Source organism: Orcinus orca, chromosome 17, assembly GCF_937001465.1.
Source record: "Orcinus orca chromosome 17, mOrcOrc1.1, whole genome shotgun sequence".
Classification (NCBI taxonomy): domain Eukaryota; kingdom Metazoa; phylum Chordata; class Mammalia; order Artiodactyla; family Delphinidae; genus Orcinus; species Orcinus orca.
In genome coordinates this window covers 59,266,860-59,282,314 of record NC_064575.1, presented here as the reverse complement: position 1 = coordinate 59,282,314, position 15,455 = coordinate 59,266,860, and the positions used below count along the sequence as shown (strand labels likewise).

At 39.1% G+C, this 15,455-nt stretch overlaps 1 protein-coding gene across 1 annotated transcript in view; it reads right to left on the bottom strand.

Annotated features, from left to right (window-relative positions):
- Positions 1–15,455, bottom strand: part of TRHR (thyrotropin releasing hormone receptor) — a 302,193-nt gene that overhangs the window by 107,763 nt on the left and 178,975 nt on the right. Inside the window, exon 4 of the mRNA XM_033411240.2 lies at positions 3,435–3,600. The gene's annotated coding sequence lies outside the window, so the exon portion shown is untranslated. The remainder of the gene's footprint in view (positions 1–3,434; positions 3,601–15,455) is intronic.

The window sequence follows — 15,455 nt, the reverse complement described above, 5'->3', positions numbered from 1 at the left end:
CACTGATAAACCTTCTTCGCAGTCTTCCAGTAATTTTCCATTCACTCACCCAGGGCTTAAAAACTCTTCTGCCCTTTTTTGACAGAGTTGAGTTCAGTCTCTCTCCCTTCTATCAATAGTCTTGAATAAAGCCTTCCTTGTCTATTTAACTTCGTCCAGTACAATTTTACTTTGAAAAGGGTCTAGTACAAAAAATTGTGGTGAGGATCTTGACAAACTGGGTGCATTCGTTTGCTGGGCAGCTGTAAAGAAAATGCCATAATAAAATAACAAAATCTCACAGTTCCAGGGGCTGGAAGTCCAAGATTGAGGTGTCAGAAGGGTTGGTTTTGAGATAGTCTGGGATCTGGGACCCTTTACCAGAGTACTTGGGATCTGGTAAAGTACTAGAGTGCTTGCACCTGGACAAACGTCTCCTGGAGCAACAGAATACAAAGAAACTATAAGGGACTAAGAATAACTGCACGCATGTGCAGTTGGGGCAATTCTATACAATAAGACACGAAAAGGCCACAAACCAACTGGCATTCCTGAGGTGCTGAGAGTAAAAGCAGACACTGAGCCTGATCCCTGTACACAGTACCACCAAGGGGCTGGGCAGACCACCTAAGCTACACCTCCTGCCCAACCCAGGAGCCACCCCTGCTGTTACCACGTTTAAGGAACAACCTCATGCCCCCATGCCCAGCAAGGGCACCTGTTACTTGTTCTCCCTCCCTCAGGATGCAGCACGAGTCCCAGTAAAGCCTTGCCTGAATTTCGCCTCTGGCCTCTTATCAGTTTCTGGTGATTAAAGAGTGCAAGGACCTGAGCTGGTAACAGTTTCTCCTGAGACCTCTCTCCTTGCCTTGCAGAGGGCCTCCTCCCTGTGTTTTCAAGTGGTCTTTCCTCTGGGCATGAGCATCCCTCCTGTTTCTTCCTGTGCCTAAATTTCCCATATAAGGATACCAGTCAGACTGGATTAGGATGGCTTCATTTTAACTTAATCACCTCTTAAAACGCCCTGTATCTCCAAATATAGTCACATTTTGAAGTACTGGGGATTAGGGCTTTGACATACAAATTTGGGGGGACACAATTCAGCCCCCATAGCACTGGAACTCTATTTCTGTTTCTCCTTCTGAGAGGGAATGACATCTAAAAGCTGCATTTTGTGAAATGGCTCCAATCATTTTGTGAAAACTTTTCTCCAGGATAACAACCATGCATATCATATTAGTTTCCTACCCGCAGTACCAAGAGAATAGTAGGTGAATATTCAATGCTTGCCGAATAAATGATGTGGAGAGGGCTGGGGGGAGGGGAAGGCAGGGCTACTCAACAGGGAATATGGTTTCGGAAGATGAAGATATTTGTTAACACAAGCTGAACTTTTGTTCCATTACATTACATATCACCTTGAAGTGCCAATCAGTATATCTCTTTTTTAAAATTCTCTAATTGTGTTGGAACTGACATATTACATTTTTTATTGCAAGTGAGAATCAAACAAATATCAACATTGAATTTAATGACAATTTTGATAACTCCAGTTTGGCGCTTCTCTTTGAATCAGCCATCATCCATCCACACACACATAAACCAACTTCTAAAAGACCCTGCCTAAGGCCACCCAAACAGTGCTTTGAAAGTGTTCCAAAAGACAGAACATAAAGCTGAGAAGAAAAGTTCCTTTTACAAGCCCACAAAAAGTCCCCAGTATTATCTCAGACCACATTCTACTTTATCTTGGAAAACGCCAGAAATTGTAAAATCTGAATAGAACAATTCCATTAGTACAAGATATATACTTGTGGAAGGCGTGCTATGTTCTGTGACATTTGACTGCTAATTTAAAGGATTGATAAGAAGATTGCGAGCCAATGCATCTCATTAGTAGCCCACTGCCTGCCCCAAATTCATCGGTGTTCTCTAAAATAAAAATGTATAAATATAAGCAGAGGCATTTATGAATTGGGACTAAAAACTTTCAGAATGAGAAAGTTGTCCTTGGGAAAGGTGAGGTTAAAAGCCAATTTTTCTGTCGTCAAGCTGTTGGGTGAGCAAGTAAGGGAATTGTGTACTTGGCTAGTTACATGGAAGTTTTGCTGTCCCGATTAATTTTTTTTTTTTTTGCGGTACGCGGGCCTCTCACCGCCGTGGCCTCTCCCGCCGCGGAACACAGGCTCCGGACGCTCAGGCTCAGCGGCCATGGCTCACGGGCCCAGCCGCTCCGCGGCATGTGGGATCTTCCCGGACTGGGGCACGAATCCGTGTCCCCTGCATCGGCAGGCGGACTCTCAACCACTGCGCCACCAGGGAAGCCCCCAATAAATTTTTGAATAGTATGTGTAAAGCTGTACTTCTTTCCTATCTGAATTTATTCTTATCGTGCACGATTTAAGTATGTCCTTTTGTGGGTTTGTTTTTTTTAGTTTTCTAAATTTACCTGAGACACATTTTTAACCTTAAAGAAAGAGATTTTACAGATAGATTTTTTCCCAGAACTCTACAACTTTGCCCACACATACTCATTACTTAACTTTCCTGACCCCAGTGATTAATGTACTGATTCTGCATATCCATGCGATTCAAGTCACCAGGCCCCTGCTCTTATTCCTTTTTTGTGGTTTTTCTGTGGGTCTTCATTTCTCCCAAAATATTTCCAGCCTCCCAAATCCTAACACAGGTCATTGACTTTTCTTTCCCTTATTATTTTTAGCTTTTATCTCATTCTTTCTTCCTTCTCCACTCATCTACTTTTTAGGGGGATTATTTGCCCACATACCAACAATTAATAATAATAATAATTACAGTGCGATTTACTTGGTATTTACTATGTACCAAGAACTAAGTACAATGTATGGATTAATTCATTTACTCTCCACAACAAACTTATGAGGTCACTGCCATTGATTGTTATCACATTTTACAGTTTAGGACTCTGAGGCACAGAGAGGTTAAGTAACTTGCTTAAAGACACACAGGCAGTTAGTGGTAAAATCAGGATTTGAACCTAGGTAGTCAGGCTCCAGAGTCTATGACTAGTATGAGTAGTAGGAATATGAGTAGAAATGATGTATGATAACCCCACAGAAACTTTTCTAGCAATCCTCCATGCATTTTTCTTTCTTAGTCTATCTCTGGGTGATGAAGATCCAGGATAAGGATGCATAGCCCCAAGACTTGCATTAAACGGTTACACGAGTGAGATATTGGGGGTGAGAGATACTAAAAAAAATACAATGCCTTTAGCTTCCAAAACAAGTAAAACAGCTTGTTTAGTAGTTATTCAAGGAAGGACCCTAGATTTGAAATCATAAACCTGTTTGGTGGCAAATGGTGTTAATAAGAAGAAAATTTGGATGGCAAGGCTATTTTTTAAAATAAATACCCATCTCCAGAAATTCTTAGCCATATTTTCCTTTGAGACCGGGTTCTCAAAGTAGACCTACCTTAAGGTCATCGCAGGCAACCTCCTTTAAGCACACAGATGCCACTCTCCTCCTTTCAGAGACATAAAGGAGGGGTCCAGAGGTGATTCAGAGAGGAGGAGCTGGAGCTGCTGTAAGTTGAATTGTCTGCACACATTGGATCAGTTAGAACCATAAATGCAGTGAACTGCAAAAAACAAAGAACAAATGCAGGGGAAACTAAGATCAGATTGTTAGCATTATGTATGTTTGGATTTAACTTTTAACAAGGTCTTTTGGCACTTTCATTGCTATACAAACTATGTTTTTATAAATTTATTTTAAATTAATTTTAAAAAATTTCTTATACATACACACACCTATGCAGTTTTACATGAATGTTTAAATACGATCCTTACGTATCCTTTTATTTTTTGCTTTGTTGTCTTTTCTGAGTGCCAGCATTTTTCTTTCCCTCTTTGTCCCCGTCATTTCTCCTACTCGACCCAAACTCTTACCCTTCCATTTTCTCCATGACTTAAAAATAATATGTAAATACACACATTCATATACTAGACAAATATATGTACATAATGATAAATCTACATATAAACTCATGTATAAATATATACACATATTATGCATATACAGTCAAACATATGCACATATATACATCTATAAATACATAAATACACACATATGTGTATTTATAGATGTATATATGTATATCCCTTTCCTCCCGTCAAAGTCTGCCTCTTAGGTCATCAGTGCTAATTCCACCACTCTCTTATCCCTCTTTAATGGGTAGCCACCCATTACCCAAAGATCCCAGGTTCATCTCAGTCTCTCAGCTCCATATTCTCTGCAATTCTGTTCTCCCACTTGCCCTGTGCTCTCTGGAACTTAAGGTCCATCATCAACAAAGTCCACTCTCTTCCCATTCTTTTCTTTGACTCTTTCCTTCACCTGTATATCAGTTTCCTAGGTAACAAACTTCTACAAACTCAGTAACCTAAACAACAGAAATTTACTCTCAATTCTTGAGCCCAGAAATTTGAAATCAGTATCACTGGGCTGAAATTAAAGTGTTAGCAGGACTGTGTTCACTCCAGAGGTTCTAGGGGAGAATCAATTCCTTGCCTCTTAAAGGTTCTGGTGGCTGCTGGCATTACTTGTCTTCTCACACCACTCCAAATTTCAAAGTAAGCATCTTCCAATCTCTCTGATCCATCTCCACACCACCTTCTCTTGGGATCTTCTCTTCTATTTGTGTTAAATCTCCCTCTGCCACTGTCTCTTATAAGGATACCTGTGATTGCAATTAGGACTCACGTGGATAATCCAGGATCATCACCCACCTCAAGATCCCTAACTTAATCACATTTGCAGAGACCTTTTTTTTCTGAATGATTAGGTAACATTTACAGGTTCCAGTATTAGGAACCGATCTCTTTGCAACCACAAAAGCCAACCACAATCTGCTTTCTGTATCTCAAACCTGATTCTTCCCTGTGAAAACTGCTTCTTCTGCAGCACCCTCAGAGGGGGCTGGGTTTTGTTTATTTTTAATCTCCCATAGGCCAGAAGTAACTGTCTTCCTCGTTCCTGTCAATAGCACTGTCCCTCTCTCCTTCCAAAGGAATGCTAACCTTAAAGCTCATTCTTTCATACTAAACCATTCACTCCCACCCTGCCCTTTCAGCATTCTACAGACCCTCAAGCTACTCCTCAAGATTTTGTTACACAGCGTGCTCTCACTCCTCCCACGTGATTTCAATATCCATGTAAAGTGAGCTTGTTTTGCAGTCTTTTAACCTCCTCTCCTTTAATGATCTTGAAATTTCATTCTATCTCAGTTTTTCAGTTCTATGACTGTCTACTAGATCCTGTCAATAATAATAAAAAACTACATCCCTTTCACAATCTTGAATTTTAAGCGCTCCACTCTCTGACCATTGCCTTCAATCTCTTCAGCTCATTCCCTTTAATACTCAAACTCCAAAAAAGCTTTGGTCTGTCTGGGACCTATAATTTCTTGAGCCTATCACCTGTCTTTATCCATCATCCCTTTTATGTCATACTTCCTCCCCCGCTTCACTCAGGGCCAATCTTTGTGTCACCCTACCCTGTTTATATTCAACACTACCTACTCCAGATGTGTCCCTAGGCTGCTGAATGTGGCTGGAGAAAAATCCTGGTTGTGCTCACCTTAAACGTATAACCTCAACAAGAACATTAGTGCTGACCGGAAATCCTGCTGCATTTCTGTACTCATTCACTCTACCGCTCTCCTAGATGTTTATTCCTTACTTTTTCCTCTCTCTTCAAACTTCCAGTACTTCCTTCCATGTTCACCCTCACACATCACCTCTGTGCCAACACCCAGAATCTGTACCATATACTCTGCTTTCCTCTTTGTTTATGATACAGGAAACGTTATGCACCTTCTAAGACCATTCCCTTCATCTGTGTACTAAAATCCATTTCCACTTATTCACTTTAAAACATCAGTCTAGCAATTGTCTCCTTATTCTTCCAGAAACAATTTTCCTCTACCAGATTGTTTTCATCAGCATACAACCATTCTGAAATATCTACCATCTTAAAAGTCAACACGAAACAAAGCACCCCCTATCAGCTACTACTATATTACTGTATTATCATTTCTTTTCTTAAATCAAAACTCTCTTGCAAGATTTGACCGTAGTTGTCTCTTATTTCCCCCATTTTCCCCTTCTGTCTTGAACACTCTCCAATCAGGTTTCCATCCCCATTACAATAAAAAAGTCTTGAAAAGATTACAAACGCATAAATTATTTCCATGTTACTAAAGCCAATGGCCTACTCTATCCAGCAGTAACTGTTGCCACTCCTCTTCTTGAACCACTTTCTTTATCTGGCTTCCTGGAACTTGCTCCCTTGTTTCTCTTCCTACTGCACTTACTAATCATTCTTCTTCAGTCACCCTTGTTGGCTGCTCCCCTACCCCTAAGGTTTGGCCTTTGTCTGGTCACTATTCTATAACCAATGCAGAGGATCAAATACAATGAATAAATATACGGGACACTTTTGGTTTTTGTTCTATTAAAATAGGGCCATATCATTCACAGTTTTCTATATAGTGCTATTTTTTTTTTTTTGAAGATGTTGGGGGTAGGAGTTTATTTATTTTTGCTGTATTGGGTCTTCGTTTCTGTGCGAGGGCTTTCCCTAGTTGCGGCAAGCGGAGGCCACTCTTCTCTTCATCGCGGTGCGCGGGCCTCTCACTATCACGGCCTCTCTTGTTGCGGAGCACAGACTGCAGACGCGCAGGCTCAGTAGCCGTGGCTCACGGGCCTAGTCGCTCCGCGGCATGTGGGATCCTCCCAGACCAGGGCCCGAACCCGTGTCCCCTGCATTAGCAGGCAGACTCCCAACCACTGCACCACCAGGGAAGCCCTATATAGTGCTATTTTAATGCAACAACCCTTCATGGAAATTCCTCTAAGTCAGTTGGTATAGCTCTAATTCATTCTTCCTAATGTCTGGATCATATTCTGTGGAGTAGATATGCAATAATTTATTAAACCATTTCCATCTTATGGGCACTTCTTTGTATGCAGTTCCCTTATACCTCATTTCCTCATTTCTTCATCTCCTCTTTTAAAATGAGAATAATAATATTTTTTATCTCACTAGGTGGTTGTGAAGATTAAATGAATTAGTGCATTAAAATAACATAGAAGAATGCCTAGCACAGAGCATGACTTGATAAGTATTATCTGTGTTCTTAATGGTAGTAGTAAATATTTGTTAAAATTGAGTTTTCAAGTCATTCTATGAAGCTACCACCACCCTGATAACAAAACCAGACAAAGACACTACCAAGAAAGAAAATTACAGGCCAATATCTTTGATGAATAGAGATGCAAAAATCCTCAACAAAATACTATCAAACTGAATCCAACAACACATAAAAAGGATCATACACCATCATTAAGTTGGATTCATCCCAGGGTCACAAGAATGACTCAACATATGCAAATCAACCAATGTGATACACCACATCAACAAAAGAAAAGACAAAACCCACATGATCATCTCAATAGATGCCGAAAAAGTATCTGAAAAAATTCAACATCCATTCATCATAAAAACTCTCGCCAGAGTGGGTATAGAGAGAACACATCTCAACATAATAAAAGCCATTTATGACAAACCCACAGTCAACATTATACTCAACAGTGAAAAGGTAAAAGGCTTCCTGCTAAAATCTGGAACAAGACAGGATGCCTACTCTCACAACTTCTATTCAACATAGTATTGGAAGTCCTAGCCACAGCAGTCACATGAGAAAAAGAAATAAAATGTATCCAAATTGGAAGGGAAGTGGTAAAATTGTCATTATGTGTAGATGGCATGATACTCTATATAGAAAACCCTAAAGACTCCACACAAAAACTATTAGAACTGATAAATGAATTCAGCAAGGTAGCAGGATACAAGATTAACATACAGAAATCTGCTGCATTTCTTTACATTAACAGTGAAATACCAGAAAGAGAAAGTAAAAAAACAATGCCTTTTAAAATCATGTAAAAAAAAAAAAAAAAACCTGACCAATGAGGTGAAAGACTTATATGCCAAGGACTATAAAACACTGATAAAGAAAATTGAAGATGATTCAAAGAACTGGAAAGATATCCCATGCTCTTGAATTGAAAGAATTAATATTGTTAAAATTGCCATGCAATTTTATTGCCATGCAATTAATATTGTTAAAATTGCCAAAGCAATCTACAGAGTTAATATGATCACTATCAAATTACCAATGACATTTTCCACAGAACTAGAACAAATAATCCTAAAATTTATATGGAACCATAAAAGACCCAGAATTGGCAAAGCAATCCTGAAGAAAACGAACAAAGCTGGAGGCATAAACCTCCCAAACTTCAGACAATACTACAAAGCTACAGTAATCAAAACAGCCTAGGGGCTTCCCTGGTGGCGCAGTGGTTGAGAGTCCGCCTGCCGATGCAGGGAACACGGGTTCGTGCCCCGGTGCGGGAAGATCCCACATGCCGCAGAGCGGCTGGGCTCGTGAGCCATGGCCACTGAGCCTGCGCGTCCGGAGCCTGTGCTCCGCAACGGGAGAGGCCGCAACAGTGAGAGGCCCGTGTACCAATAAAAAACAAAACAAAACAAAAAAACCAGCATAGTATTGGCACAAAAACAGACATATGGATCACAGGAACAGAATAGACAGCCCAGAAATAAACCCACACACCTACACTCAATTAATCTTCATTAAAGAAGACAAGAATTTACAATGGGGAAAAGACAGTCTCTTCAATAAGTGGTGCTTGGAAAACGGGACAGCTACATGAAAAGAATGAAATTAGAACATTCCCTAACATTATGCACAAAAATAAACTCAAAATGGATTGAAGACCTAAATGTAAGACTGGATGCTATAAAACTCCTAGAGGAAAATATAGGCAGCACACTCTTTGACATAAATAGCAACAATATCTTTTTGGATCTGTCTCCTAGAGTAATGGAAATAAAAGCAAAAATAAAAAAATGGGACCTAATTAAACTTAAAAGCTTTTGCACAGCAAAGGAAACCATAAACAAAATGAAAAGACAACCTATGAACTGGGAGAAAATATTTGTAAATGATGTGACTGACAAGGGATTAATTTCCAAAATATACAAACAGCTTATATAGCTCAATATCAAAAAAACAACCCAATAAAATATGGGCAGAAGACCTAAATAGACATTTCTCCAAAGAAGACATACAGATGGCCAATAGGCACAGGAAAAGATGTTCAACATTGCTAATTATTAGAGAAATGCAAATTAAAACTACAATGAGGTACCACCTCACACCAGTCAGAATGGCCATAATCAAAGTCTACAAATAATAAATGCTGGAGAGGGTGTGGAGAAAAGGGAACCCTCCTACATTGTTGGTGGGAATGTAAATTGGTACAGCCACTAGGGAGAATAGTATGGAGGTTCCTTAAAAAACTAAAACTAGAGTTGCCATATGATCCAGCAATCCCACTCCTGGGCATATGTCCAGAAAAGATGAAAACTCTTATTTGAAAAGATACATGCACCCCAATGTTCATAGCAGCACCAGTTACAATAGCCAAGACATGGAAGCAACCTAAATATCCATCAACAGATGAGTGGCTAAAGAAGATGTGGTATGTATACACACACACACACACACACACACACAAAGGAATATTACTGAGCCTTAAAAAAGAGTGAAATAATGCCATTTGCAGCAACATGGATGGACCTAGAGATTATCACATTGGGTGGGCCAAAAGGTTTGAACGTTTTTTTCCGTAAGATGGCTCTAGTAGCACTTAGTTGTCTTTAACTTCATTTGAAACAATTTTGTTAGACTGTATGTGACAGCTGTCATATCAGCGTGCATTTAAAAAAAGACCTATCAAAATTGGTGAATTTTTGTGTAGACATTTTAATATTGAAGATGACGGAAAAAAGCAACGTTTTTGGCATATTATGCTTTATTATTTCAAGAAAGGTAAAAACGCAACTAAAATGCACAAAAAAATTTGTGCAGTGTATGGAGAAGGTGCTGTGACTGATTGAATGTGTCAAAAGTGGTTTGCGAAGTTTCATGCTCGAGATTTCTCGCTTGGACGATGCTCCACGGTCGGGTAGACCAGTTGAAGTTGATAGTGATCAAATCGAGACATTAGTTGAGAACAATAAATGTTACACCATGCAGGAGATAGCTGACATACTCAAAATATCCAAATCAAGTGTTGAAAATCATTTGCACCAGCTTGTTTATGTTCATCACTTTGATGTTTGGGTTCCGCATAAGTTAAGTGAAAAAAACCTTTTTGACCATATTTCCACATGTGATTCTCTACTTAAACGTAATGAAAACGTTCCGTTTTTAAGACAAATTCTGATGGGTGATGAAAAGTGGATACTGTACAATAATGTGGAATGGAAGAGATCATGGGGCAAGAGAAATGAACCACCACCAACCACACCACAGGCCGGTCTTCATCCAAAGAAGGTGATGTGTATATGGTGGGATTGGAAGGCAGTCCTCTATTATGAGCTACTTCTGGAAAACTAAACGATTAATTCCAAGTACTGCTCCCAATTAGAACAACTGAAAGCAGCACTCAATGAAAAGCGTCCAGAATTAGTCAACAGGAAAAACATAATCTTCCATCAGGATAACGCAAAAGCACATGTTTCTTTGACGACCAGGCAAAAACTGTTACAGCTTGGCTGAGAAGTTCTGATTCATCCACCGTATTCACCAGACATTGCACCTTCGGATTTCCATTTACTTCGGTCTTTACAAAATTCTCTTAATGGAAAAAATTTCAATTCCCTGGAAGACTGTAAAAGGCACCTGAAACAGTTCTTTGCTCAAAGAGATAAAAAGTTTTGGGAAGATGGAATTATGAAGTTGCCTGAAAAATGGCAGAAGGTAGTGGAAAAAAAAGGGTGAATATGTTGTTCAATAAAGTTCTTGGTGAAAATGAAAAATGTGTCTTTTATTTTTACTTAAAAAACCGAAGGCACTTTTTGGCCCACCCTATACTAAGTGAAGTAAGTCAGACAGAGAAAGACATGTCATATCAAATATCATATCACTTAGATGTGGAATCTAAAAAAATCATACAAATGAATTTATTTATAAAACAGAAATAGACTCACAGACATAGAAAACAAATTTATGGTTACCAAAGGGGAAAGGGTAGGGAAGGAATAAATTAGGAGTTTGGGATTAGGAGATAGACACTACTACATATAAAATAGATAACCAACAAGGACCTACTGTATAGCACAGGGAACTGTATTCAATATCTTGTAATAACCTATAATGGAAAAGAATCTGAAAAAGAATATATATATTCTTTGCCGAATCACTTTTCTGTACACCTGAAACTAACACAACACTGTAAATCAATAAAATACTTCAATAAAAAAAGAAAAATAACTCAGTTCTCATTATTTACATCTGCTTCAAATATAATTATCTTCTTTATTAAGGAAGAAAAATTAAAGGAATGGTTTGTTATTTATATTTAACAAAGTAAAGTTATATCTAAAAGGGATTTATAAATATGGAATCATTTTGGTCATTAGCTATCGCTATAAAAAATGCTGAATTTCTTTTTACCATTGCTTCTTAGTAATTCTGATAATGCCCAATGCAAATATGTTTCTGTTCCCAGTGAAATTTTAATAATTTTTCAAGGAATTGTTGTTGAAAATATTTAACAATAGTAAATTAACTAAAGGTATATTTTTCTTTTCTTTTTTTAGAAAAACAAATAGTTATTTATCTTTCTGTTAAGTTTTTAATACTAGCAGTCAAGAAAAGGCATGAAGTTTTGGCCTTAAACTCTTTCTCCTATAAACCTACTGCTCTGTATCAGGATTACTGGATGGAGTGTTAATTAGCCTCAAGTATCTGAACTGTTTGGGGCAGTACCAAGAACTGTCCATCAATATTCATTGCAGAGACACAACCCCTGAGCACAAAGGAAGGTCAGGTGTATCTGAAGAAAGGGAAATTATAGAAAAATGTTTATTTCTTCTCCCCACCACTCCCATGTTTGTTGTCATGGTTCAGGGAAATTTACATGACATCAGGGAAATTTTCCTTTTATCTGTTTTAGAGCCTACCCAGCAGTCATGACATTCATTAATCCATCTCTTTAGTCATTCATTTATTTATTCAACAAGTATTTATGGAGTGCCTGGTGTGTTCTAGCCATTGTTCTAAGAACTGGGGAAAGAACGTAAGAAAAACAAACAAAAGCAAAAAACATCGCCCCAAAACAAAGTTCCTGCCTTTCTTGCTTTTGAGGAATGTACATCCTGGTGGGGATTTCAAACAATAAGCAAGTAGGTAAATAAATCTATAATATACCCAGGAGTCATAGACCCATAGTCATGCTATGTCTATACGGAAAAGGCCACACTGATGAGGTATCTCATTTGGGCAGGGACTTACAGGAAGCCAAGGAGCCACTGCTGCGGAGGCCTGCAGGAAGAGTTCAGAGTACAGACAGAAGACACCAAGATTACAAACGTGCTTGAAATGTTTGAAAACTGGCAAGAAGGTCAGTGAGTCTGAGCACTGAGCATGGGGAAGAGCTCTGAGAGATATGGTCAGAAGGAAGCTGGGAGGGGGGTGGCAGGCAGATCATGTGGGACTTTGCAGATCAGAGTAAGAACTTTGGACTTTACATGTGAAAGGAAGACATGTATCAGGGAGGTGAGGATAGGCAGAGGTTTATACTTACATTTTAAAAGGATATTATTTTTATTCTTTCCTTTGCCAAAATCGTTATCTCTTCAATCGCTGCATTTACCATACTTCTACCAGAACTTGGGTAAAGTTGAAAACTTGCTCCACTCACTAGTGTGGTACCCTGATGGTGTTAAACATCTCCATCTATGGGGTGTAATTGGCTAGATGCCTCTGGAGCCACTTCTAATGCCCCATAAAAAGACCAGCTGGGTCTTGTGGAGTTCTCTCCAAGAAAATGAAAATTAGAATCTCTGGCCTCAACTTGAGTGAAGATTTAAGCCACAATTGTAAGCAAGGCTTTATTCATTCTTTTCTCTTTTCATTCACTAATTCCATAAATGTACACTGAATGTCTATTCTGTGCCATCACTATGCTGAGCATTGAAGATACAACCATACGTGAGATTGACAAGGTTTTTATCCTCACAGAGCTTTTAGTCTACTGATTTACATATGACTAGGGCATGCTGTTCCAGGACAAAAGTAGTTAGACCTACTCCTCTAGTTTCAGAGAGCACCTATCTTACACCAATGTATTATACAAACTGAACCCTTGAATGGTCATGCATTTGCCAGGCATCTATATTTATAACAATGAGATGTCTGGATTTATAGTTATCATTGAATAAATACTTTGTGGCATGTTCTTGGTAGTAGTACCATCTTCAGGCAAAAGGCAGTTTCAAGCTTCTAAGTGAAGGCACTTGGCCTTTGCACACTGGCTATTAACTTATGTCTTTAATTATCTAAGACTTTAAAATAACTTATTAAATTTAAGCATTAAAGACAAAAAGTCAATCATGTCTTATGAAATGAAATATATACAACGGGACTAAAATCTCACTCTCTTCTAAGAAGAGAGCCAACAGAGAAGTAACTCGAGATTTGGGATGTGAAATCAAATCATCTTCTCTCTACTTGAGGGAACTGACTATTTTAAGGGTTTATGAAGAGGCTAAAAAATATCTCTCATAGCTTTATGTAGGCATAAATGGATTCAAAATGTGACCAAATCATGTTATTCAGTAAATGAAACTGTTAATAAACCCTCAAGCATTTGCTGAGAATCTATATAGAGAACTGAGACTGTTCTTTGATTCTTTCTGAGGATGCCTGGGTGCCTGACTTTGGCTCTTGGCCAAGATAAGGGCAGTGAGATTTATGATGTGCTGTTTTAAAGTTCAAAACTCCCCTGAGGACAGCTAAGCTGGCTTGTTTACTGATGGCTTTCCCCTGTGTGATGGTAAATTTTAAGTGTCAACTTGACTGAGCCAAAGGATGCCCAGATAAGCTAGTAAAATATTATTTCTGGATTTGTCTGTAAGGGTGTTTTGGGGAGGGACTGGCATTTGGAGCAGTAGATTGAGTAAAGATTTGCCCTCACCAATGCCAGTGGCATCATCTTTTATAATCTAATTCTTTGAGGGCTTGAGTAGAACAAGTCAATTTGTACCATCAGAAAAGATCAGGCTGGGTGATCAGGAGTCTGAGGGGAGTTGTCTCAAAAAAGAATAATAATCTCTAACCCAGTTTCTAGACCTTAGGCTGTTTTCCATTCAGAACTCACTGACTGAAAAAAGGCTGGGTTCCTAGGAAGAAGGAACCACAGCAAATGCACATGATAATGATTAACCCAGTTCTTCCCCAAAGGCACTTAGTGCCATTTACTTAGATAAGTACACACTGGAAAAAGGGAAATAAGCAAACATTTTCAAGACTGTTAGGTACACAGTGATACCAGGAGATCCAAAGCATCATCACGTTCCCATCCTACCCTCTGGTTATAGTGACAGCATATAGTAGCCATGTGATAAATGAGATTTTAGCTGAAGTTTTCTCACCTGGGATCACAGGTGCACCTGGTGATCATTTCCCCAGTTCCATAATATTTATTTGGGATGGAAACACTTGGGAGTTGGCACAATCTCCATATTGGGTATTTGACCTGTGGATTATATCATAGTGGGTAAGGCCAAGTGGAAGCATCTAATGCTTTATCTCTTGTAACCAACATAATAAATACTACATCCGGGGGAGGAGAAGGATGGCATAAATGAGTCCCATCTCTTAGAGTGGTGTTCCCTATCATATCTCCACTTAATTCTCCAGTCTGACCCACGCAGAAACTAGAATAAATATAGACTACTGAAAGCTCAACCAATTAATAAACCTGCCTACAGCTGTTGTGACTTGGTATTTTGCTAGAGCAGGTTTATATGGCCTGAGGTACTTGCAGCATTCCTATGAAAGAAGAGGATCAGAAACAGTTGGTATTCCAATGGAACAGAAAATAGTACACAGCTAAGGTTTTGACCTTGGACTAGCTTAACTTTTCTGCTCTCTGTCATAAGGGGAATCTAAAGAGATCTGGATCATCTAGATAACCTGCCAGAACATCCCAGTGTGGAATATGCTTCCACCAGAATCTGAAGGACCCCATCAGGTTTTGTTTTATTCCCCATGGTAGGAAGTGCACAGTGCAAACTTTGTCCTTTAATTTGGATAGGATGTCTCAAAATGTCCCTGACCACTGAACCCCTGAAAACTTTTACTGATGTGTCAGGCCTCTAGATTTCTGTAAAGTTCATCCCTCCAGCAACTGGCTCTCCTGTGTTTTAACAATCACTCTAAAGCACTAGCCACTTCTTGTGTATCTGGCCTAGTGAGCATGGTGACTTTAATACAGTCAGGTCTGTACGGCACACGTGGCAAGACTTCTTCCACCTCAACCTGAACCTCCTGCA